This window comes from Passer montanus, unplaced genomic scaffold, assembly GCF_014805655.1.
Source record: "Passer montanus isolate IOZ18808 unplaced genomic scaffold, ASM1480565v1 scaffold31, whole genome shotgun sequence".
Classification (NCBI taxonomy): Eukaryota; Metazoa; Chordata; class Aves; order Passeriformes; family Passeridae; genus Passer; species Passer montanus.
The window spans coordinates 653,758-681,692 of NW_024367819.1; positions in this window are offsets into that span (position 1 = coordinate 653,758).

Sequence of the window (27,935 nt, forward strand, 5' to 3'; positions counted from 1 at the left end):
ACCTGCATGTGTTGAAGAACACAACCAGATAAATTCTTCCTCTAATTTTAATCAATACTTTAATATTAAAATTAAGATGCCATAAAAGACAATCTCACAAATAAGCAAGTACCTACACTTCCTATTTTACCACTTGGTAGAAGGATTACAGAGGACTGATAGTATTCAGGGTGAAACATCTGTATAATAAGTAAACATCTATAGTACTTTTCATCTGTTATTGGTTTAAACTCTTCATAAAGGATATATATATTTCAAATGTAAACATATCAGTATTACCAAATTCTAAGTGGAAAGAATTTTTCAGTCTTCTAGTTAAGAATATGCGTGCATGTTGGTCACTGTTTGTCGTGGTAACAACAACTATCCCAATTAATAAATCCAAACTTGAGTGAAAGTTTGGATTAACTTACAGAAAAAGATGCTATCCTTCCCTTAACTTTCAAGGATTTAATTCTTTATTCCATTAGCACCAGTCCATCAGTCCTATCTGGGTTTTGCTTCAGTCAATTAGCTTTCATCATTAGCCCAAACTGTGCTTAAATCAGATGAAACCAACTGTTCACACTGAACACAAGCAGAGTGTTTTGGGCCATAACCATGAATTATGAGCAATGACAATGAGCAGTCTGTGAGAACTGCTCAGGAAAACATCCATTCCTGCTGCTCAGCACTCTGCTATTACTGCCTCTACTACATTTACTTTGACCAAAGAGAAGACTTCTGGAACTCTGGCTCCAAATTTAAACCTTTTATCCAGTCAGGAAACATTATCATATTCATAATAATTTAAGGACTGAGTTACAATTCAGTTCACATCAGAAATGGGCTTAGAACTGAGACCATGATCATGAGTGGAATTTGGTGTCAAGACAGGCTTGGTAGAAAGTATGTTTGTTATAAATTCTCATTGAGCTGAACAAAGACATCAGTCCTCAAGTCAGGGAACTCTTAGGCTTTGACTCCAGCATTCAGCCCACTATTTAGTCTTAAAAATGTTGGTTTAACAAGTCCTTATCTTTTACAACACCCTTTAACACACTCCCAATCCGTACAGCAAACTTCAGTACAGAGTACAGGGTAAGAATATGATAGCTGCACTTTGCTAAGACAAAGCAAGGGAGGAGAGAAATAAAGACAGAAAAGAGAGAAAGAGATCACCAGTCCTTAGATAATTACAGCAAACTTCAGTACAGAGTACAGAGTAAGAATATGATAGCTGCACTTTGCCAAGACAAAGCAAGGGAGAAGAGAAATAAAGACAGAAAAGAGAGAAAGAGAAGAAGATCACCAGTCCTTAGATAATGCACTGATCCAGCTGCATGGATGGTCCAGATTTGTGGTCAACAGGTGTGGGGGGAGGAAAGGAGAGAGAAAGGGACATATCCACTTCCTTTTTTAGTTTACCTGGTGCCTGCCTACTAAGTAAAATAGTTTTTTCACACCATTCATGTTACATTGTTCATGCACACACAGCCCTTTAGAGCTCTCCAGGAAATGAGTCAGAGGGGGAGGGAGTTGATGCAGGCACATTGAGCACAAGCTTCAAGGCAGAAATAGAAGGAAGAAGGCTCAGAACAGGACTGCCCCATCTCCCCAGGACCCTCTCATCCATTAATGCTTTCCTGACTAAACAGGCAGAACATTTGAGGCAAAACCTGTTTACATGTGCCTGATCCTCCACATATGGACTGAGGCACAATATTATCAGTTATTTATCACTTTTTGCAGGATAAAGTCCTGTGGAAGTTTTTTCATCATTTGGACATTTGGATTTGTTGTCGACAAAACATAATTGCAAATGTGGCCCTGTAAAATGGACAAACTGCTATAACTCTTCGGCACCTGAAATCATATTGTGATTGCAAGTGCATAGTATAGAAAAAAATGGAAATGACAAAGAAAGAAGAGAAGATAGAAAATAGAGAATTCCTTTTAAATAATGAAAAGCACAAATTGACAGAAAGCACAACATAAAATGGACAAACTGCTATAACTCTTTGGCACCTGAAATCATATTGTGACTGCAAGTGCATAGTATAGAAAAAAAATGGAAATGACAAAGAAAGAAGAGAAGATAGAAAATAGAGAATTCCTTTTAAATAATGAAAAGCACAAATTGACAGAAAGCACAAAAACTTGGTGTGGCTATGCTGCAATTAAGGATAAACTACAGAACTACAGAAATTACAGGAAGCTTACAAAAATGCACTAGTTTCATATACATTTACATTGCTTTTCTGATGGCTTTTTCCCTTCCAGTTAGATTTTTATGGTGTAGTTTCTTGTAATCCCAGTGTGGGGCAGCAAAAGTCAGAAAACTGAATCTAGTCTCTCAATGAAAACTTCAGCAGAAAAGTGTGTCTTAAGCACGTACAGCCTACAATGTGAGCTTCCAGAGTTTCCTGAGTACCAGGGACATGCTACAGAAGAAGCAATTGAGAATTGTACACAAAAATTAGGAATCTGAAATACTCACACTAAAAATGTTTTTACATTTAAGTCTCTTCTGCTATTTATGTTGTTGAATGATATTTGTAATAATTAATAAGTTCAGCTTTTAGTGTATTAGATTTTATTAATAATTTCTCCCCCATGAAAACTCTTACATGTATTCGAAATAGTTGTTTCCTTTCTACAGCCTTTCCTTGTTAGTAGAATAAACAATTTGTGAATTTGCACAATGAATAAAATAATTTTTTTAATTCCTGTCATAGTTTTCCAGAAAACTACTTCTGTTACTTAAGGGATTACAGTAACTTAGATATTGAGTTATTTGAATGGAGGGGGAAAATAGATGAGAATGAAAGGAATTGTTTATATAATTTAATTTCACCCACAAAATAAACTGCAGTGTGTTTCAGGAGAGAAAAAGAAGAAAATCAGGACAAGGTATAGTACACTAGCAATCTAGAAAACAGGTGTATTCAATGAAAAAAAATCTGTCCTATTTGTATATCTACTTTGTGTGTTTCAACTTGTCTAAATCTTCTACTAAAGGGACAGATGTGTCCTACAACAGAATTTGAGAAAACAGCAGAAGTCTACTATTAAAAAAAGCTACAGCCCACATTATTTTACAGTAGATGCCATGTGAAAGACACAAAATGAAAAACTATTCCTATCAGGGGGCAGTGTTGTTGAAACGACATGGCATCCGGAAAAAGTAACTATTGAGAATATGATCATAAGGAAAATTTTCATTTCCAATCTTAGGTTTAGCATGTGTGTTGAACAAGGAAATATTGAACATATAAGAACAATGAAAGCGGAAATGTCATGTTGGGTACCAAATAAATTTGTTTAAATACAAAGTTTGTTTCAGATTATTGCAAATTAATGAGGTTTTTTTCCTCTTTCAAGTAACATGTATTTAAACACTCAAAAAACCAATGTTCTGATAAGCAGGGATCTGTTTGATGTAGCTTGGGGCATTCTACCAGGTCCAGACCTTGTCTCAAATACTCATATATAGGGGTAGTGTCTTGGTAATAGCAAAAATGCAAACTTTTTGAAAAAAATACTTTTGTTTTGGTCTGATTTTCTTTCCTATGTATTATTTAATGGACACAAAACAAAGCCATCAGCTCCAGCTGAAGAGCACAAACACAGTAAGTTTAAATACCTCCCACTGACATTGAAATGCAGTCAATCAATGTATCTGTTTATAGATACATCTTGCTATTCACTGTTGAATGATAATAATTTAAACAAAAACATAATATTATATCTTAAGAAATCTGCCTGAAGAAACCCAGCATCATTTAGGTATAGACATCTTTAACAAACAGGTTGTAACAATTAATTTTGGGCATTTGCTAACAACTATAATGCTTGCCCAAGAAAACAACAAATGTCTGCCTTGAAAAGGATGATTTGTCCTTATGTCATGTGTATTTTCTGACAAGGCAAAAGTCAATATTGGTCGAGTAAGCCTCCTCCTATAAACTCATGAAGACTATTCATCAACTGTATCAATCCCTAATGTTAGTCTCCAAAGGTATATATTAACAAAATAAATGAATAAATGTATTTTATTAGCATTTCCATGAGTAGCATCAAATACCTGAGTATGAGTTACAGCCATGTTTCTGTTTAAAAATCATTATTGTAACAGAATATTTTAAGCATTATTATAACATACAATCTCCAAAACTTCTACACTTTGCACTACAGCTAGTTGCAATGCAAGAAAATTCTATATTATAGAATAGGTAGTGAAGTGCAATACACAATAAATAAAATACTGCAGCTGCATAACAAAAGTAAAGCTCTAGAATCTGACTATACAAAGATCCTGCACCAAGATACAATGGCTATAAAATTAAAAACTAATGAAGATAAATATGTGGTCTGTCAAAGAACTGATGAAAACTGATGATACGAAATATTTTTCTACACACTGAAGAATACTTAAAGGGTGTTTAGAGAAATATATAAGATAACTAAAGACAAATAAATAAATAAAAGGAAACAATAAAAGCAAAGCAGAACCCAAACATATTCATAATGATTGAAGTATGAAAACTTGGTAAATTGATGATAAGAGCTGTAACACTCTCTTTTTAATCTTCATATATTTTAAAGAGAATGATAACCTCTCTAAAGGGAGACAATGTACAAAAATTTGTTAAACTCCTGGAAATGAGAATGAGGGCTCTATGTAGAAAGGAGCTGCTGGACCACTATCTTGATCTCCTCCAAATAATAATGTAATTATTACAGGCAGTTTGTATAGTGAATCCTATGTTTTCAGAACCAAGAAAGACCATGCTTTCTGAGAACAACTGGAACAGCTGGAAGCAGACTGAGAATAAGCCCTATACTCTATACTAATATTGATTCAAATACATACCTACCACCTACCCTCACAATGGCCAGGAGGACACAACTGTGATGCTGAGCAAATGATTACTGGAATAAGCATGTTCAAGAGTAAAATATCATTGTAATATTTTCACTTTTATGTTAAAAGAATATTAATTAGTTCTTACTTAAACATTTCTTTAAGGGGTATACCAGGGATGAGTCTATGTTTTTTTTAATGCAAAGAAAATGGGCTACACTAACAGCTTGAAATAATTGGTGTGAGCCACATGGATAATCACACCTTAGAGAAGGGTTTGAGGATTGTCTCTTTATTACTATTCAGGATCAAGCACTACAATTTTCAAATGTACCAGTCTGATCAAAGGGTTGAAAAATGCAGTCAGTGGCTGAATAGATAGATATATCTCTATTAATTAATACCATTTAAATACTACTATTGATAAATGTGTTCTTATCAAACTGTCTTGAATGCCTTAACATTGTCTATTAGTCAGTCAGTGTAAATATAGAAAGAGAAAACACATTTCCCAAAGAGTAGGTCCTAAGAAACATGTATGTCTGTATTTAAATCCAAGAGGTTTATTCTCTGTGATATGAGGTGAAGGTTCCTTTCATCCACAAGGAAAGGGATCAGAGTAAGAGCATTTCAATGGTACATGGAACTACTTATTAAGAGGGTAGAATGAAGGGGATCCAAACTACAGGTTTGTTACATTTCTTTTGAAAGGCATTATGCATGAAGGATGAAACATTAGTTCATTGTCTTATGGCAATGATAATTTCAGTTCCACTTGAAACAAGCTTCTGTAGTGTCTCAATACTTTTTAATTGAAAGGCAGAATTATATTCATCTGCCTTGTTTTGAATTGGTGCTCAGAAACAAGGTATGAAATGGACAAAACTGACAATCAGTGGAGGCAAACTTTGAAGAGCTGGTCCCCTACTTTCATTTCTCCTGCTTGCCTCTGGGCAGCAGCATTTGTGAATAACTTATTTCTTTGTCTGGTTCAATAGATCAGTATTGCACAGTGAGGGCACACCAGAGATCTTGCTTGTGTTCTTCTGAAACATCCATTATATTTGAAATGTACATTGCCTGGCTGTAACCTTTTTATGATCAGCAAAAGCCTGTTTGCCTGGTGAGCTTCCAAAAGAAGTTTAAAAACAAGCACGTTTATATATGCATCAAACCAAATCCTGGACAAAACATAAGGACCCATTTCAAATGTCACTTATAACTCTGCTTGCTGCCTTCAGTGAAACCATTCCTGGTTTGGTCCCATGTGATATTACAGCACTGTGAACTTTAATACATCACCGTGGAAGGTGCTCACTCTCTGTGCTAAAATGAATCTCCCTGCAGGCATGCTTAAGGCTCTTTTGCTTTAAGCTTCTCTAGTATTCACCTTAAAACCTGCAGTGCTATTACCCATACCAAACTTGCTTCTAAATCATCACCAATAAGAGTATAAAAGATAAAGAGACTTTATCTTTTATAAAAGATAAATATTATCTTATGTGTGCTGGAATATAGTCTTTTATTTTTAAGAATTTTGCTGTTTTCAAAATGAGATTTGACAGAATAACAGATTTTTTTAAATACTAAAATATAGCAAAACATCTGTGCTGTGCCTCTGTCTTTAATTTTTTCACTACAATGGAAACACTGTAGAACAGAAAATACAGAGTGTTTTTTTGTTTGGTTTGGGGATTTTCTGGGGGTTGAGGTTTTTATACAAATTACTCCTCAGAGATTTAATTTTTTTTTTTAATGACACAATCCTGCTGATTGTTTTTGAGAAACTAGAAACCACTTCCAAGACTTGAAACCATAATGTCGTAAACCATCATAATTTTTAGAAAAGTGTACTGAAAAGTAAATCCTTCAGGAAAATAAAGCACATGCTTTACAGATTTTCTTCTTGGACTGTGCCAAGTTGTCATAGCTGAATAAATAGATTTTTGTATGCAGTTCTCTGGTGAGCAGTATGACTAGTTGTTAACTGACATCTGTCATTCAAATACTAATGAAAACTATAACCATTAGAGACAGTGGAGATTTAAAACTAATTTAATCTTACAAATAGAATAGGCAAAAAGAGACATATATTTTATGCACAGATTTTTCTACATTTCTGTGATTAACACCATGTCCACTAATGAAAACTAAAACTGAAAATACTGCTCAGTTAAGTATTCCTGCAAACTGAGCATACATAAGAGTACATATCCCTTTTAGTGTGAAACAGTGATATTGGGAATACTAAATAACTGGAAATGTGATATTTTGCAAAGCAAGAAAAATATTACATCCAGTTCCAGGTCCCCAACATAGGAAAGGCAACCTGTTGGAGCAAGTCCAGAGGATGACCACCAAGACTGTTAGAGAGATGGAAAACCTCTCTTATTACGGCCCAAGGAAAGGCTGAGAAAATTCGGGCTGCTCAGCCTGGAAAAGACAAGGCTTTGGGGTGGCCTTCCAGTACCTGAAGGGAGGCTACAAGAAAGGTGCAAAGAGACAATTTACAGGAGCCTGTAGTATCAGAGGAAATGGGTGCAAACTGATTAAGCGTAGGTTTAGTCCAGATAATAGAAAGAAGTTCTTTACTGTGAGACACTGTTAGAGGTTGCCCAGAGAAGTTGTAGGTGCACCATCCCTTGGAGTGTTCTAAACCAAACTGGATGAGGCCCTGAACAAGCTGGTTTAGCGAAAGGCTACCCCCACCCTCCTGCTGCCATGGCATGGGAATTGCAATTAGATGATCTTTAAGGACTCTTCCAGCTCAAACCATTCTATATTCCATGACAATACATGATGCAAATTACCAGAAAAATTATTTATTTTCTGTTTTAGAGTAAAAACATTAGAAGAAAAATTTACATATCTTGCAAGTAATTTAGTAATTTAATGCATGACACAGCAGTTCAATGCAATAAAGAAACTGCTTAAAAAACAGCTGACACCAGAAATAAATTTTAAACCATTCTCTCAGTGAGACCACGTCCTTTACTCTCAATAGCTTGTTTACCTTGATATTCGTCCTAGAATAACCAGAAACCTAAAATGAAGGAGACAAAAAATCTAATATCTTTTCACTTTGGCCTTGAGAACATCTGTGATAATCAAGGGTGGACATACCCATTAATAAAATCTTCTGACAGTAAAACACCTATAAAACTGAACTTAGTAGAAAGATTCCTTGATTAATGTGATGTATATACTACAGATTAATCAAGGAAAGGTTTCCAGTATATTAATTCAACTGCCATCTCACATGTATGCTACTTATCATACATTCTAATGGCAACCAGCTCTCTAGATATTATCAGGAATTTGACATTTTCTCTAATTGCTTATGAAGTTGATGGAAATTTGATTTTGATGAAGTCACTTCCTAGCACAGAAAAATACTACTTGTCTGTAAAATATTCTTCAACCCCCTTTTCCTTACCAAACAGACAATAGGTGTTTTGTGGATCAGTGCTCTCTGCATCAAGATCTGTGCTCTTTTTGAGTAGTTTGATAACTTTCTCTACAATCTGTAGCTGCTTCACCACAAGGATGCTTTTATGGGAATGCATTGTGGGATTGGTTCCCAGAAAATGAGATAGGCACAGTGACAGCATTAATGTCATTTATGTGCCATTTTACAAATTGAAATAAGCAAGATATCCCTACATTTCATATTAGATGAAGACCTACTTCTCCCCATCATGCAAAATCTTTAACAGTGGAAAATATGATTTAGTAATGCATAAAAGCATAAGATTTAAGATCTTACTTACTTTATTAGGCTGAGGAGAGATACCAGAACACCAGTTTCAATTAAAGTCTCCTGTGTCAGTTTGCATCAGGTTGTTGATTTAAAAAAAAAAAACCAAAAAACCAAAAAACCAAAATTTCTAACATAATAATTTCAAATTAGAATTATCATTACCATTTGTTTCTTGAACAGGAAGAAGTAGCAGCGTCTTTTTGTTTGTTTGTTTGTTTGGCTTTTTTGTTTTTGTTTCTGTTTTTAATTAAGTAACTGGCCTAAGACTCTTTCCTGAGTGTAACAGTAGCACATTTTGCTCTAGCCATTTTAATGATAGATGCAGATGACTAGTGGGTTGGTTTTTTGTTTTGTTTTGTTTTGTTTTGTTTTTCCCAACTGTGGATAAGATAGGACAACTAGAAACAAATTACTGATTGCACACAATAAAAAATAAATTTTTAGAAGTAATTTCATTTCTCGCTCAAAATATAGTATCAGTGGAACATGTCTGGAAATTACCTAAGTGACTTGTTCTGACATATATTAAAGTAAAGTAAACATTTCTATTGTGACCTTTTTGCTTTAAGTTTCACAGAGTGTATATTAAAAGCAATCATAAAAAGGTCAGCACTAAAATGAACCATTGCAAATATTCTCAGAATTAAGAATTTCTGCTGACCCAAACCATTTTGTTGCTTTACAGCTCACAAATATATCTTATTTCAGTTTCATTTCATGTGTCACCTCACAAGACTGAACAATAAAACCCTATGAGGGTTTTAAACTCAGAGGGGCATGGATAGGGCCTGATATCCATGAAGCTCAAGGAGTAAAGCAGGATGTGACTGAACTTAGCTTTTGCAAATAAGCTGACTTCATCTCAGCACAAGGGAGAGAGGTCTTTGCTTCAGGTAAACACCTACCAACAATTTAATGCATCAACTGGTAGCTCCTTGAGTTCATTTAAAGAGTGTGAATATTTTCCTGAGTTACTTGAGCTAGCACAGAGGGGTAGGGTGAATACATGATTCATCCCAAAACAGAAGACAAAACTAGACAACAGGCAAAGGTATGTCAGAGAAAACAATGGGCTTGAGCTGTCTTCAACCCATGTATTTCTTCCTGACAAAGGTGGATGCCCAGTATTGTGATGGTGAGCATTTATAGTGGTTGGTAGGGAAGTCACATTGTGATTGAGCAGGAAATTAAAACTGCCATATTACTAATTATATACTTACATTTGCCATTTGGATTGTGTTATCAATATATATTTTACATTGTTCTGCTAAATGAAAAATCCTATATGTGAAATATCTTCAAATACATAAATACTACATTAAGCATTGCAGCTTCCATGCATGGAGTATCTAAATGAGCTTGGCCAGTAAGTATTGGACTCTGACAACTCAGGACAGGCATCTTTTTTCCCAGAAGCTACAAAAGTTCTCAGTTCTCCAGCCCATCTGTGGGACAAAGATTAGTAAATTTGTAACTTGAGTGAGAAACATTGTGAAGCTCAGGTCTGCCTTTTACAGAAACTCTTTACTTTCTAAAATATAAGTTACTAAGTAGCATTAAATCCCTACAGTTAGGTTTATCATCTTTCAAACAAGAACAGATCAATCAAATAAATGAAATTTAGTTCTGGAATGTCACAGATTGCAACAAAAGACATTGACAACAAATTTTCACACACCAGCCTTTTCCTCCAGATGTGCTGGTAGTACAACAGCTTTCCAGGATTTCCTGACTTGCAACAGAAAACACACAGTGACCCCTGTGGCTTTTTATTCACTGTCCCACTATTTCCGAAAGATGATAGTCTTTGCTTCTTACTACTCCTCTTACAGCTCTACAAGAAGTGACCCCCACCCCCAGTGAATCCAGGGGACAGACTGTCCAAAGACAGTTTCATTCCACACCAGGTCAACACTTTCGACAAACCAAGGGGCAGCTTTTCTTCCCATTTTCCAGCCTTCACCTTTAATTAAACATTGCATGTGACACACAGGTAAACTGTGTGAAAATACAGCATGCAGTTACACCACTCAATTTCTATCTTCCCTCTGCAAGGAAACATCTTGCAGATGTAACAGAGGCAAAGTCCCCAAAACATGTATCTCAACAAAAGAAAAAAAAATTATCTGGTTGTTCACTCCATATAACATATAAAATATAACCCTCAGCACAAAGTCTGCCACAATCCTCACAGTGATTCTCTTTCTTCTTTTGCCTATTTTCTCTGCACAGTGATAATTTTTCATCTTCTCCAAAACTTGTTAGCTTTCATATTCCTGAAATTCAGAAATATTTTGAAGTTTATTAATCTCACTCAATTCTTTCTGACTGCCTCTCCAGTTGCAGACTGAAGTAGGGAGGCATGACATCTCCAGTATTCAATCCCAGTGAGAACAAAGACAAAGACTTCTAGGACTCATTTGTATCTACAAAATAATGTGGCACTTGTTTTTGCCCACCTGGGTGCCCCTCATTAAAATTACTCATCTTTCATCTTGGTTCCCAGCACTATTATCTTTGTGTATCACATTCTGCATGGTGTCCAGCAGATTGAATCCTATCGAGTACTGCTTTGTCAGTGATATGATTCAGATGGACTCTTGTTCACACACACAGCTTTCTGGGTAGGGAAGTCTTTCTAGAATTAAAATAAATTGATTACCTCCATAGCCTTCTTTGGGTCTATCATTTGAGGATGCACAAGGATTTTCTTAGTTTCTGTGTCCCTGAAGCACTGTCCTTCTTTCTCTAATTCATAAATCTTTGTGATGTCTAACTGATTTTCTGCAGTTTGATTGGTGTGTTTTTCCTTCCTCTAGTTAAAGTTCCTCAAATTCATGGTTTAAAAGTATGGAAGATAAAGGATTTTTTTTTATTTGTCCCCATGGTTTAAGACATAGATTCACTTTATTTGTTCCTTGTTTATAGCTGGCAGGGATCAGCTTTCCCATGCTTAGGCTAAGTCCCTTTCTCTTCAGCCTCAAACAGTACTTTAGCTTCAAAATGCTTTAGTTGAGGTCCCTCTTTTCCTATATGCTTTTGCTTATTTGTTCAGCAGAACTCATCCTGTACTAAACTACCCATATTTTGCTCCTTTCTATATTGTTGGAAGGTGTTCAGATTAACCTGGGACTGACAAATTAAAGAAAAAAAATTGTCCAGGGATTTTTCCAGCAGGGGTTTGAATGTGCCTAATTTTCCTCTCTCACCATGCTGTGAAGCTCCACCAATTGTCTGTTTTCCTTCTGAAATTAGTGGGTGCTGACTGGCATGCTTTACTTGCTGCTTTCCTCTAGAACCCTTGTTATTTATTTTTTTTTGAATCCTTGACCATCACACCTATTTGCTTTTTATATGGTTTTCCCATCACTCGTTTTCTGGTCTCTGGAGCTTCTAATTTACTCTAGCTTTTCCTCATCTTGTCAGCTGTCTTCTTGCCAATCTTGATAGTTTCCTGTCTTGAAAGGAAAATGAGAAAATAACTCCCTTGAATGTCACAGAGTACATCTCTTCTATATCTGTTCTCAGTAAAATAATTCTGTCCTGCTGAACTCTTAAACTTCAAGAAAATTGAAAGTGTCTTAGCTTTCTTTCAAATAAATATTACACCTACAAATCTCCCATTGCACAACTCATGGCTTTCAACAGGTACGGAATCCTCTTAAAGGTATGGGATTCTCCACCAAGTCATCTGAAATTATGAGATTAGAGAGAATTAACGCCTTAAAGATTTTAAGGGTATTTTAGAAAGTATGCCTTAAATTGGGAAGTAAGTAACTTTTACTGAACTAAGCACAAGATTCAAAAAAAGAACTTAAAAAATTACAAAATGAATAATGACAAAATCTGTTATTGAAATATTTTATACAAATTTGTCTTGTTCGAGAAAAGAAAAGAAAAAAGAAGAAAAGAAAAGAAAAGAAAAGAAAAGAAAAGAAAAGAAAAGAAAAGAAAAGAAAAGAAAAGAAAAGAAAAGAAAAGAAAAGAAAAGAAAAAGAAAAGAAAAGAAAAAAGAAACCACAAAACTACTAGATTTTCAGTTTAGAAGATGTTTGCATATTTTGTGAAATCTTCAATTTAGAAGAGACTGGAACCCATGCACTTCCAAATTTCAGACAAGCAGTGGCCCAATTATGCAGTGCCATTTGGTGCTCTTATGAAGAAACAAGAACGTGAGAATAGCCTGATAACTGACTTAAAGTAACAGAGTAAATATGAACATTGCATACTGATTTTAAATTCATGTACTGTAAGGAAATAGACAAGTGCTTGGTAATAAATTTACAACAGTAAAACAGTATTCTATGTGTGTTTTTCAACCCATTAAACCTTCTCCTTCCAGAAGTGCATATCTTGCTTAGTTCTTGAACAACAGACATCTGTGTATGACTGCTGTCTCCATGTTACTGATTCTGTTTTTATAGTCTGAAATTACTTGCTTTTATCTTTTCCAAAAACTGACACAAAGAAAAAGCATTCAAAAATATAAGACTGTAGAGTATACTTGTTAGCAGCTACAAAATTGATACTGCATTTATAAAAAACAAGAAGACAGGTGAAATTTTCCTAATGCAAGTGTCATAACTGTCTTTTTCTGAGTGTCTCTATTGCCACAGTATCAATTAATAGAAATGGTATCCCAGTGAATCACCTCACTCAAGTAGAAGGGTTAAAATAATAATTCAGACAGAACAAACTAAAATAACACAACACAAAGAAGTCAAGTATCTGTCATTCACAAGCAATGTCAGTGCTTTGATCTAACACTTCTTCCTGTTTCCTTATAAAGCAGCCAAAGGATATGTCAAGCAGTCAAATGCAAAAAAACCACCCACCTTAAGCAAGGGAAGGAAACAAAGTCTGAGGGAAAAAAAACAAACCAACAAACAAAAAAACAAACCCAAAACTGAACAACCCCCGAAATAACATGAAGTAATTCACCTCATAGCTATCTACTGCAATCTTACATTAAATTCAAACAAAATTTAGATATCCAAGAAAAAGAAGGAAAACCTGCAAGGTGGTTGGTTACTGAGAAAATAGGATAAGGAAAAACCCTACTATATTTTTAGGTCCTCTCCTTGCATGTTTCCTACACTGCATAATGCAACTTTCTCAATTATGCAACTTTAACCTTATCTGTCCTGTTACAATTTGTCTCAGCATATTTTTAAATAGAATGAAAGATGTGGGCAGTAGCATTGATCCACTTGGTTTCAAAAATAATTTTGACCCACTGCTGATAAACCTGCAGCTGATAAAGCTGATAAACACATTATAAATAAACAGTAAGGTGCAAATGCTATCTAGATGCTAATTCTGTTCATATTGAACACTTCAGTGGACACTAATTTCAGCACTCATTCTCTCTCTTTAATATGAGTGCATAGTAGAACCCCTCAGAAGAAGGAGGAATCTTGTTTGTAGGTCTCAGTAGAAATGCCCCAGGAGATCTATCTGAGGGTTTTCTCTCAGAAAAAAATGAGCACTTAACAAATATTTGTAATTAACTTGGTCAGCAAATGGGTACCCTGCTCTAACAGAGAGAGCAGGAAGTCCTGAGAGAAGTCCTCTGAAGTCCTGACTTCAGAGGAAGTCCTGGGGAAGACAGGTTCTTCAGAATTCTCACTCTTATCTGGAAATATGAGGCAGACTTGAAAGCCTTGAAACTTTTCTTCATAATTTAAAAAAAAAAAAAAGTGTCTTCTGTCCTGTTCATTTAAATAGATACAGTAGGTCACAGTCTATCACATATTATCAGTGTAATTGAAATCTGCGTATTTATTTTCTAGACTGAATGATGAGAGGTAAAAATTAGAACAAGAACCTTCTGCTTTGAGTGTGAAATTTTCTATGCCAAAAGCAAAATCACAATTGAAGAATGATCATTTCAGGAAGGTTTTGCACAAGTAAAGTCCACAGCTAACAAATTAAACTCCTACAGACATAATATTTAATTATTATTAAATAATTAAATTTCCAGCTTTCCAGTCCAGATCAGTGGAGGTGTCATTTAAATGGTCGCATCTTTATTGAAAGAAAATATTGTCTATAGCTAAACTGCACCCAGATTGCCACCAAATGAAAATCTGACATGCAAGCATGAAGTTTAGACATGTATATAAAGATAAAACGTAATTGTCTTAAAGGAAAATAGGGACACTGATGTAATGATGTAAAATAAACTGATTATTTAGTACCTCATATAACACTTAAAATTTTGAAGATTTTTTATAAAAAATCTCATAACTGGAATGTCTGTATTAGACTGCAAAAGTGAAGCCAGTTATTAATCAAAACCTTGACATGGCAAACATGAAAACCACTTTTAAAGACCAATTGAAAGGTAATACCGGATAAGCTCAAAGTGGCCAGGCCTAAACCAGCCTGCCTGGCAAAGTAAGAAACAATCAGAGACTGACCACTGAGTAGCCTTTAACATGAAGAATCTGCTGCTGTCAACAAGAAATTCTGATAAGCAATGAGGTCATGGCATGAAAAATCTGCTCTAACCTACTAAGGCCAGAAGCCATGCAATTACTTCTGACAGGTACTTCTCAGTAATTGTCACAGACACGGTTAGGGAAAATAAAAGTTTCCTAATAAGAGAAAGGTCTCTAAAAAAGTTCAGGAAGTAAGTGTTGGGCCATTCCCCAGTTCATTTGAAATACCTTGTATTTTATGACATTCCAAACATGCTCTGAATCTATTTAAACTGTAGGGATTTTCAAAAAGGCAGGCATCTTGCTTAGGTAAAAGCTTTCTTCCAGGGATGCATCTTCTTTTGTTGCTGGACACTGAGAAATTGTTACCACCTTCTGATTAGTGGTATCTATGGGTGTTAATTCACACAAGTGTCACTAATGATGCTTTTTAATGGTGCTTGAGCAATTTTATTATGGAAATCTCTTAAAACCTTGAATTAAATACTCAAATAGTGTGAAAATGGAAAGAGAGAAGTGATGGTAGAAAATCTGTCATTTCAGCCTCAGCAAGGAAAGGAATACATTAATAAATGGGGATATTATAAGTTTTTCAAAGGAAATTTCTGAAAGACTTACATCATAATACCATTTCCTCTGTATTTCCAGTGCACAATCCAATACATTCAGGTACAAAATGAGCCATAAATAGATAACCAAGAAACTTCAGGGACAGTGGAAGAAAGGGACATAAAAAGAGATTCTGGGAAGAGAGCATTGCAGCCTCCAAAACAGAAGTAATGAAAAACAGTTGATTCAAATAGATCAGCAGTTTACCTCACTTGAGGGAGAATGTTGGGTGTTTTCCAAAAAATAAAAGCAGGCTGAGGTGAAGTGTAAGAAAACATTACTATGGTAGCAAGTCTGCACTCATTTTTTGACAACACACAAACATGAAAAAGAAATTCAGAAGTGGGCACTGATACCAGGATCATTTAGTACAACAGTAGCAGACAGGAGAAATTCATAAAAATGAGAGAAAAGAGCACAAGCAGTCTGTAATTTGTAGTATTTATAGAATCAAGAAGAAAAGTATTCCTGAAGCAAGCAGGAAATGCAGCTTGGAGCACAGCAGCAACATAGCGAACAGAAGAGGCAAAAAGGTCAATATGTCAAAAATTCCTTTTGTCACTCAAGTTCTATAGCTTGCTGGCAGTAATACAAAACAAGACTTTTCAGAAGGGGAATCAAATCAGCAGGATGGGTAACATGCAGTGAGTGGATGAGGTGAGTGAGGTGAGACACTTATGAAAGCTGAGGTACTGCGGGCTTTGGAAGAGACTCAAATAGTAAAGAAAGAATTATATCTTTAAGAAGGTTGTCAGCATGCAACCTAAGGGGCTGGATGGATCAAATTCTACAGATACTAGTGCAAATTGAATAGGATCAAACCCCACTTTAAGTAACCAACATTCAGCATGGGCAGGCAGGCCCTCTTCTCCATATTCTGTTTATTTGATCTTGGTTAGCTTCAAACTTAGATGTATAGTATTCAGACTTGAAAGTGCTATGAGAGTTGAATTTCTTTCTAGCTCAGGTTCAGAAAGCTCTCTGGTTCATGCAGAGCTGAGATCTGGAGTAACAGCTAAGAAACCTACAGATACAAATCTGTAAGAAACTTCTCTTGCCGATGAAGCACCTCTGTTCTGATGTGCACTTACTTAACCTCCCCACATTGAACTTAGTGGATCATGCCTTAAGCAAGCTGCTTTGTTGTTAGCACAGAATCAGTCACTTCAGAGACCTCACTGACTTATTACAAAATTAAGAAATATAAAACAGCTTATATATGTTGATTATAGTGTAAACTTTTGACAGTTTACTTGGACTGGCATCCTATGGAAAGTAAATTTTCAGAAAATCTAAATAGATTTGTTTATACAAGCCAATTGCTACTAGCAGGGTCTATCAGAAAGCTGAAGATAGGCAATCCCAAAACCTACATTTGTATTTAAAAGATAGGGACAGAATTTTCTGTAATTATCATGGATTTGTTATCTCCCTTATTTCCTTTAAGCCAATACTGACTGTTGCTTGACATTGTCAACTGACAATGTTGAGATGGTTTCTTCTTCACTAGAGTGCTCACTATTCCTCAGTATGAGAAAACAGTCCTCTTCTGAGCAGTATTAGAAGCTCCTAATTCTGAAAAAATATAATAACACAAATAACTAATGATGATTTTAAAGAAAAAAAAAAAGTTATCCAAATTTTTTTTTTTTACTTCAGGTGTAGCAATTAACCTACACAAAAAGTATTTTGCCTTATTCTAATTTTGAAAGAAAAGTTCTTCATGATAAAAACAGTCAAGGTGTTCCACAGAAAATGCGACAAAATGACAGCTCAGTGATTTATAGGGTACTTAGTTTATCACTTGATTGACACATTAAACTGTGATTCTGTGGGGAAAAAGCTGGCCAGAATTCTTGAGAAATCATCACACAAGAATAATATTAATCTGTTTTAATATCTAAGAGTTTTAGAAGGACACTTCATGTCAAACTCTTCAAATCAGGACTTGATGGAGTCTGAAAAATAGTCTGTAGCATATGATTTTATATTTTTGTCTAGTAATAGAGGTAGTTTTGACAATTGCAGTCACCCTGAAACCAAGTCAAGCTCCCAACTTTAGTTTAACAACCTGAAAAACTACAGCACTGAAATTAGTCTTATATCATGCATTACCACTTCCAACATTTATGTTCCAGAATGTGACCTATGTCTTTTGGGACATCCTCCCACAAACACACTGCTGTCACCCAGCTCTATGGAGACAAACAGATTTCTTAGGGATTGCTTGGTACTACAGTAACACAACAAAGCATATTATAATAAAAAATTTCTTTTAACCTAGACTCTGCAAACTGGATCATTTTACACAACTTGTATCAAAGATCTTCTGCAGATCAGGTGGTTTTACTAACATTGAACCCTCCCTACAGATTCAGGTCATTTGTTATGCATGAACTGTAACTTGAGCTCAGAGCAGGCATACAAAACTCAATCCATGGAAGAAGCAAACAAGGAGGGCAGCCCTGACCACAAAGAGATGGTGTTCCTGCCATTCCACAGCTCCAGCATGCAGCTGACTGGGATTTGCAGCTGCACAGGGCAAGGCATGTGATTTTTATGTTTTCCTGTTCTGCAGTGTGTGTCATTTTGATTGTCCCAGGTACATGGGCACCATTTCATGGATGGAGGTGTTCATGGCCAGTGACTGCCCACCTCACAAGACAATGCACCAATGTCTAGGAGTAGGGAATCTGGCTACCACTTCCAGGTGCTCCAGAAGGTTTGTTTCAGCTCAGGCCTCCCAGCTATTGTCAGAGTTCTATCTTAAGAGCAGAAGGAGCCTCTTTATGAGGAAGGACAAGCAAGAGGCTAAGGGTGATCCCAGCTCCTGATCAGACAGCACCTTCACCAACCAGGCACAGGACCCAAGAAGGACCAAGCTGGAGATGGGATCCATCAACCCTCAGGTCGTATACCCAGATAGGGTGAACTCATGCCTTAGGTCTGAGGTTAATCTAGTAAGATGAATGAGAAAATATGAATCAGGAGATGACAGGGCTACCAGACATGCAGTGTAGGGTCAAGAAGACAAAGAAGGGGATTTCTTCCACCTAGAAGACAAAGCTGGAGATCAGGCTGCCTGTAGTCTCAGCCACCTCCAGGAAATGGACCAAGCTGAGATCAGAGGCCCAGGTCCAGTATTCAATGTAGCCTCTGCAGCAATGGTCAGAGGGTCTGTCAGCAGAGATTCAAGATGACTCTGAGAGCTCTGGGCCTTAAGAGCTCAAGTACACTCAATGGTGTGACTACTTCTGCATCAAATGTACCCCAAAAACCCCACAGTGCTGGTCAGAACTTATGTGAAATTGCTGTGATGCACAAAATTATTTTTGCTCCTGTTTCATGCTGTTACGACTTCTTGCTGAAAAATATGGACTTATTTTGTGTTCCATTTTAATTGAATTAATGTAATTAAATTCAAACATAACTAAACACCCTATATCTAAACCACAAGAATTTCATTCACTTCCCTGAGGTCATGCACCTCAATAATTTGGACTTGTAAGGGGGTAAAACTGATCAATGTGCAACGGTTGCTAACTATTGTATCTGTGCTGTCAGTGACTTAGAATAGCTGTTTTCATGCTAGGAGAGAAACAACCATGTATCTATATTTTGTATTGCATCCTTTAGCAAGTAAGATGAACAAGTTAACTGAATATTTTCCAAAACTTTTTTTTTTTCTAATGGAACAACAATATGTCAGGAAAAACAACTGCATTGAATGAAACCCACATTTACTACCCTGATGTGCATACACTTGATAATGCAGCTTTTATAATTCCCCTCATTTTTTGCTTTTACTTCTTATAAACTCTGTACTTTTAAATATGTAAAACTAGCACTAGATAGCATGCCTTGTGCTTTGTAAAGGACATTGAATTATTTCATTGTTTTTTACAAATACGTTGCAAGTGGCAGGTCATAAATTAAAAGACTGTTTTTATATAAAAATGGAAAAGTCACAGAGCTGTCATTTTCAAGAACAAGACAGCAGTTGGCACAGGTATAATCATATCTCCCAAGCCAATTTATAAGGCATTTGTTTTCAGAGTGTAACATTTCACTTGAGGCATGATCAAAAAGTAATGATGTGAGGGACCACTTATCAAAGGACAAAAACAGTCTCACAAAGGCAGGCCTTCTGTACTTGCTGTCATAGATGTCTACGTCAGTTTAACATCCTGTAAATGTTTTTTATTAAAATTCCTTCTACAAATATTCTACACCTTTTTCAAGTAAGAGAGAAATTTACTTTTGGAAAATCTTTTATTGAAGACGTGTGTTGTGTTCCTCTAACTTGGGGTATTTAAAAGTAGTTCCAATTATTTTTTTTCCTTAAAAGAAAAAATTATAATACCAGGTGCTTTGGAGCATTAAAATTTTGTTTGTCCATTCTTATACTAGCAAAGGGGACCGGGATACAAGAAATCCTGAAAACTGAACATAAGGATAAAAGTATAAAAAAGTAAGGGCAGATAAAAGTCACTGAGGGAGGCATAATGTGCTCAAATAACAATACATCATTATAGTATGTATATTTCTAAACATGGATCAGAAATTGCTATGTGATTGACAACTAATTGCACTCTACTAACATCAAAACTTGCACAAAATTTTTTTCTAAAATTCATGTTTTGGAACAATTTTTTTTGTTTCTATTTTTAAAAATACGAGTATATTGTTAATGGAAATTATAGCTTACTCCTCCGTCCCTTCCAATCTATTATAATGTTAGTAAAATGCATAACTTTCTCACTTACTTGGTACATCTTTCTGGCTAAATTTCAACGAGAATTAACTAGTTCTGTTTCCATTTGACTACTAATTTTTAATTAGATTTTATTATAATATTATTCTCAGTCACTTTATGTTAACCCAGGTGGTACAGATTTATTTTCATAATGGTAGTATCCCTAAAAAACCAAGAAAATTAAGAGCAGTGTGAAGTAGACTGCTTGGGCAGGATACAAATTGTGTTATGCCCCCAAATGGGAGCTTTAAAAATCTTGCATAATATTTTATGGAGTTAGGAGACAGCTTTAGCAGCATAAGTTTTCAGTGTTTCTATGTAATGAAGATCAGTCATTCTCTATTGAGTCTGGCTGGGATGGAGTTATTTTATTCATTGCAATCCACACGGTGTTGGGCTTTAGACATGTGATCAAAACAGTGTTGATAACACACTTGGTGATTTAGGTATTGCCGAACAGCACTTGCACAGCATCAAGGCTGCCTGTGTTTCCCACTCCAGGAGGCTGGTGGCAGACAAAACTTTGGGACAGGATACAAGCAGGATGGCGACCAAAGTAACCAAAGAGATATGCTCTATCATACAACTGAGGTATTTTTTTCCAAATAAGCCTTTGTTTGTGGATGAGCTCACCACTTTGGGAGGTGAGTGACTGCTCTAGTACCACTTGTTTATCTCTGTTTTTCCTTGAAATATTAAACTATTTTCATCATCACAGTGAGCTTTTACTGCTTTTGCTCTTCCCATTCTCTCCTCCAGCCTGCTGAGAAGGTTTGAGAGAGCACTTGGGTGGGGGCTTATTCATCACCTAGGATCGACTGACCACTTATACAAAAACCTCTTTAATAAATGTAGTTTTCGTGTCATGGTGATGTGACTCATCAACCACTGTAGATCCTTTTATAAATTTAAGTGATTTTAAGGTAATTATTGATTTTTTAAAGTATGATTTAACATGCCATTTTAGTTTTCCTTTAAAAATTATTTAAGAAGTACTCACTATATCAGATGGCTGTAGATGCTAAACCTGCAAGTCACTTGCCTCTTCAGATTCATGCCTGTCTATTTATTGGAAATAAATAACTATTTATAAATATATATATAATCGGGCCAGGTTGGATGGGGCCGGGAGAAACCTGATCTAGTGGAAGGTGTCCTTGTTCATGGTGGGGGTGTTGAAACCAGACAATATTAAAGGTCCCTTCCAATACAAACCATGCTATGATTCTATGATTTATTGAATCAATTAAACAATTTCAGGAAAAGATGCATTACTTCTTCAGAAACCATTAAGAAAAAGACATTTCTCTAACACACATGAAAGATTCTAAGAATATTTTAAGGTCATACTGTAAATGGAAATTGACTCACATTTTTAAAAAAGTAATATAGTAGTTCATAAAAGTTGAAATAGACTTTTTAGCTCTTGGAATATCCCCTGTGAAACTAGAACAGACTGATGAGAAAGAGGGATTAAAACTCCCTTCTACAGTGAATGTCAGCGAAACTTTAAAGTAGGTAAAACAAACACATGTACTAGTGCATGTACATCTATCAGTAGATTATATATTTGCAAACTGCCTAAACAAGTGAAAAAATAACAGCCAGTTTCACATTCAGCTAAGACAGAGAGCTGCATGCTTTCCTCCTTTCATGAAATCAGGTGAAAGTGAGATCAGAAAAACTTAGTTATTTGAGCTAGCAGCACACTCACTTCAACTGAACTTCAGAAGCACTAACACAGGCTCACAGATCTTTTAAACTTGTTTCTTGAAAGGGAGAGTGAAGAATTCATAGAGAAGTGTAAAAGAGCAGAACTTCTAGTTCAGATTAAAGCAACTAACACCTTAGGAAGATGAATTTTAAATTACAGACTAGAAATTAAATTAAAAACCTCTCTCTGTAAAGGAAGTACTGAAATGTTTCATGAGGTGGATACTTGCACAGAGTTCCTTCAGGTATTGACCTAATCAGCAAATATGTCTGACTTGCTATTGTTTCCACCACTAAGCAACAGGTGTGGTGGTAGCAGTGCCAGGCTTCAAGAACCCCAGAGACTGGAAAGATTAAAATAGACAATTTCCCACATTCAAAAATAATTTTTCTATAGTAAGACACACAGAATTTTGGAAATTTTAAAGACGTAGTTCACTATCCCATGCTGAAGCAGTACCAGGCATATTTAACTGGATTTTTGACTTACTAGGTTGTAAACCTTGGGTGACTTGTTTTTAGGTGACATCTTCTTATGCTTCCCCATCTTGGAATGCTGTTAATAGACAAACTAAATGTCCTTCATTGCAAATACCCATTATTGTCATTTGCAATCATTTGGCAGAATGGAAAGACTCATGTTTTGTGTCAGTTGTCTCTGTTCTAAACAAAACCAGTTATTAAGTCTTGGTGGAGAACTCTAAGACATCTCTGTCCCCTCTTCAGTTACCTGGCTTCTGTGAGACACTGTCCAAGCTGAGAACTTATAGGTGCAGGACATGAAATGTACCACTCTTGAAAATTGCTCTAGACAGACCACTGCAAAGCAAGAGCAGGCAGGGGTAAGAAAAAAAGCCTTGCTGGGTTTTTTTCTTATGTTTAACTAGTGAAATTAAAGACATAAAAATCAAACCTAAAATATGTTTAATACAGATCTAAAGTTCAAAAGTAATTTGTTAGGGAGCAAAAAATTAAGTACTTAATTTCAGCAATGTCAAAATATATTTTAGCAGATGCATTCAACATTAAAATGAATTGATTATTAGAATGACCCAAGAATGAAAAAATACCCATGCCAGCTAGAATATTTTGACTTTTTGCCTTTGTTTTCCTTTGTACATGGTGACAAACGCTGACAAAACAGCATTTTCCAGTAGAAATGTTACACTGATTTCTTTCAACCATCTTAACGTGATTGTGACAGATTGCACAATATAAAAAGCAATTCTATCAGCAAAACATACTTTACCCATTACACCCACTATTTTCCCCTTTTAAAGCATCTGTCACTGCTTTTAAAGGTCACATATTTCATGTTTCAGTGTGTGGGGAGAAAAAAAATATTTCCTTTTAACTTGAGAGATTAGCAAGGATGCTATACGAGCTTTGTTGTGCACTGGATAATTTCATTTATTATTCTTGCTGTGACACAGAGCCTGGAATTCATTTTTGTTCAAAGAAAGACTTGTGTATAATTGCACTGCAATAATGGGAAAAAACCAGAAAAGGTTATTTAAATGAATGAGGTCTGGTGTTTTGCTTCTACTGATTAAAGTATTTTCCTCCTCTTTCCTGTAGTACTACTGTGAAGCAAATCTGACATGAGAAAAGATCAAATCCTGTTTCTGATGTTGTGAGAAAAATGCCTCTGCCCAATACCAACCATATTAAAATTCTGCCAGTCCTTCTATTATAGCCCAAAAAATAGAGGGGTGAGCGGTAGGATAAACTTGCTTATGTCCTACAGCTACAGGAAAAAAAAAATATTCTAAAGGAGGGATTTAAGATAGACAAAGGTTAAGGAACAAAAGAAATAGGAGGAAAAAAGACCAAGAAAATTATGTAAAAAAATTACAAGGAAAAAAATTTGCATGGAAACAACATAGATCACTGTACCTTAGCATTTTATTCAAAGCTCTGGTTAAGTTCACTGGAGTCATAGGTGGTTTTAGAGATACTGTATGTTACTGATTAATTTAAACAGAGGAATCTTATTCCTATAATCTTCAGTTCTACAGAATTTCAGGTAACAGATCATTGCTGGAAAAAAAGGGAGAGCTTTTGTTCTTAGATATATCTGTTTAATACACAGATATAGTTTTCAAGAAAATCGAGCTCAAAAATAAAAGTTAAAGAAATAAATTTATTTCTCAGAGTATTTAAGGAGTTAATGGTCATGACAAGCTATGTTTACTGGAAAGACATAAAATGAAGGGTTGATTATCTCCTAAGGGTGTCAAAAAAGTCATCTTTGTACTTCTGGTCCAGAATAGAACAGGTACCTCAACATAGCTTACTTTTTTATGTCAAGTGTTATCAAAGCTATTCACTGTCATTTTTTGCAGTAAAGATCTTTATAGTTGTTTATGCAGGCTTGCCTGAGTTACTCCAAAAGTTTTTGGGTTTTTTTCCCAAAATTCAATAGAAAGAAATAAAATAAAATTTCAAAGAAAATATTTTAAGTCAAAATATTTTAAGATTATAAATCAATTTTGTTCTTTGAGATGGTGGTATCTTGAATTTTCTCAACTCTAGATGTATTTCCTCAACCATTACCCTCCCGTGTAAACTTTTACTGTTTTGATGTTCTTATGGTTAGATTCCCCAACGCTCTTCACTGACAAATGTGAAAGTGAAGATCATGTGAGAGTTTCAAAACAGATTAGTACTTCTGATGAGAAGTGAGTTTATATGAATATCCATTTGAAGTTAAGGGTCTTGTTTGATTGAACACATGGTCAAACCTTAACCAGTTTCCAGATGTCCCAGCTGCTCTCATTCTTTTTTCTCAACAGGACATGAGGAGAAAATAAAGAAAAAGCTTGCCTGTTGAAATAGAGGCAGGGAGATCTCTTCCCAGCTACCGTCATGGCCAAAACATGCTTGACTTGAAGAAACTTATTTTAATTAATTGCCAATTAAAAGAAGATTTAGACAGTGTGTGCGGGGGAAGACAAATACAGAAACAGGACACTCTCCCTACATTCCTCTTCTTCCCAAGCTCCACTTCATGCCAACATTCCTGACTCCTCTACCTCCTCCTGAAGAGCAGCGCAAGGGCTGCGGTCACTCCATAGCAGCTCCTCTCTGCTGTTCCTCACGCTTTTCCCGAGCTCTAGCCTGGGGCCTTCCTCATCCTTCAGGATAACCTTGCTCCAGCATGGGCTCTCCATGGGCTGCAGCTTCCCTCCGGGCGGTCCGCCCGCCCCACCAGGCTCTCTGCTCTCCTGCCCCGTCCCTGCTCCCGCTGTCCCCTCGGGGCTCGCAGGGCTGTTTCTCGCTAGCTTCCCCTGGCTCAGCCCTGGCTGCCGGGCAGCGTTCTGCCCTCCCTTGCCCAGGCTTTCCCCGGCACAGCCCCGGCCCTGCCGCCACCAACGGGGCACCCGCCCTGGGCACAGAAGCTGTTTGGGAATCAAGGTGCTTGTTGCAGATCAAAAGCTACAGTTTTAGAAAGCCACGACATTTAAAATATGACACTTTTTAATGTTTCATTAGCTTGAGCTCTTAAAATTTCATTTAATGTGGTCCATTTACCTGCTATTAAAAACCACTCAGTATGCTTACACCTTATTAAATGCCCAACATTGGGAAAATGTTCAGTGCGTTCTGGAAGTCAACACAAAGCAGTGAGGTCAACAAACTTTCAATGTGTATTTTAAAATAATCTCTTTTTCTTACACAGGAGAACCTAGTGTAAGTCTAAGATGCATTACCTCCTTTTTCTCTCTTGGAAAATTCACTGTGGTTAGAGTTACGGACTTTGGCAGAAAAGACAGAAAGTTACTTTCATGGACATTTTATTTGATAAGAACAGAGACCAGAATGTCCTCATCTTGAAGTCAGTCAATACAAATTCATTACCTAGAATACAGCAGTGCAGTGCACCTTTTATTTCTGATGTGTGCCTTTGGTGGTTTATTTTTTCCTTGAACTTAATTTGGCTGGATGCTTCAAAATGTTTTCTGTCAAGTGTTCTGAGCTAATAGCTCTTTTTAATGATGGAAAGATGAAGGGGCGGAATGAACACATAAAATCTGCACTAGGTGGGTAAGGTTTTGGGGTTGATATTGAAATATTAGGTGTGAGACATTTTAGTAGAACTCGAGTTTACCTAATCAGAGAAGAGGCTTACCTGGCAGAATTGCTTGCCTTCACTCTTTTTCCTTACTTTCCTATAATATTGCTAAAGTACAATTGGGTGATATGGTTATAAACGTGCTTACTGGCATCCACAGAAAGTATGGATTTTCTTTCAATAGTGAAGCTGTAGGTCTCAGAGAAGACCTGAGAGTCTTCAAGGGAAGTTGCCCATCCCTTCCAACTACAGCCAGAAGCACTTTACTGGAAAATCTGTTATATAATGGGTATTCTTTTCTTCTGAGGGAAACTTCCTCCTCAGCAAGAGCTAAGCAATATTTACTAGTCCAAACAATCAAGACACTAAGAAATTGTGATTATTTTTCCTTCCCTTAATATCTTCTACAAAAGCAGAATTAGTTTAAATGTCATTTATATAAGCACAGCATTCACTTATAGCAGATTGCAACTGAATAACTCAAACAGATTGTCCTCAACTGTCTGACATAAGTTTAATATCCAGTTCTACTTGGCTGCTTCCACTACCAAATGAGAGCTAAGTGTAGATTTATGTGAATGTAACAAGTCATTATTGCTTTCTTCTTAGCCATCACTAATTTTTACTTTATGGGTAGTCAGTTCATGTACTGTCATCCTCTCATTATCTTATGTTTATTTTATTGTCCATGACAGAAATTATTTATTCATTTTTAAAATATATAAAGGCATTTTGCATTCACCATGTAAGATTTCCCTCACATCTTAGTTACAGAGATTTAATAGCATTTTTCTTTCAGCCTTGCATAAGTTGAAATCACAAGATATCTTCATCTAGTTTTTAACTCAATCCCTTTATTGAAGCTGCATTTACTTGTCTTTAACAGATGCATTTATTTACCTTTTATCTCTAGGTTGAAACACATATTTGTATTTCTGTGCTTCAGGCACTGATTTTGCATCAGTCAGAAGTTGAATTTGTAAGTGATGGATGTCCTAGGTGGAACTAAAAATGTGCCAGGCAGTGGGACACTGATGCCTTAAGTTTTAGCTTTCATATTTTTCAGATTCTGTGCTGCCTAGGAGTGTAGCTCTGAGCTTCATGTTAAGTGTTAGTAGATTCTCTTCACAGGGTAGGTGAACAAAAAAATCCTTTTCCAGCTTGAGACGAAGAACAACCTTTACAAAGTTCAGGACAAAAGGTATAAACAATTGGGAACTGAAGAGAGCAAGCAGAGGGTGGAACTTCGTAATATAAAACTATAGCTGGACAATTAACTCCAACATTCAAATGGACCAAAAACTTACAAAAGTGTGAGACCTTGTGACCAGTTGTCCATTTTGTAATCATTTTGGGTCCATCTTGGGTTTAGCCCTGGCCATGCTCTTGTACTGCCCAAGGTGAATCCTTTAATACCTTTTGATAAATACCTATTTTATTCTCTTAGCTCTGTCTAGCCTCTGTTCCATGTCAGCCTCTCAAGGCATGAACACATGCACATGGGAATCTCCCTAATCCAGTGGAAACTGATTCCAGCAAACACTGGCACCAGTGCGGGAGATACTCTGCTAAGTTCCACAGACTCTTATCCAGGGAGAGAAGGGGGCATGCATTTTCAGGGAGGGACTGGAGCCCCTCAGGGAGGTGCAGGCCAGAGCAAGCATGTTTGCTGGAGAAAGGAGACAGAGGGAACTGCAGTGCTGGGGACAGCTGTAGCAGGTATGTGAGCCATC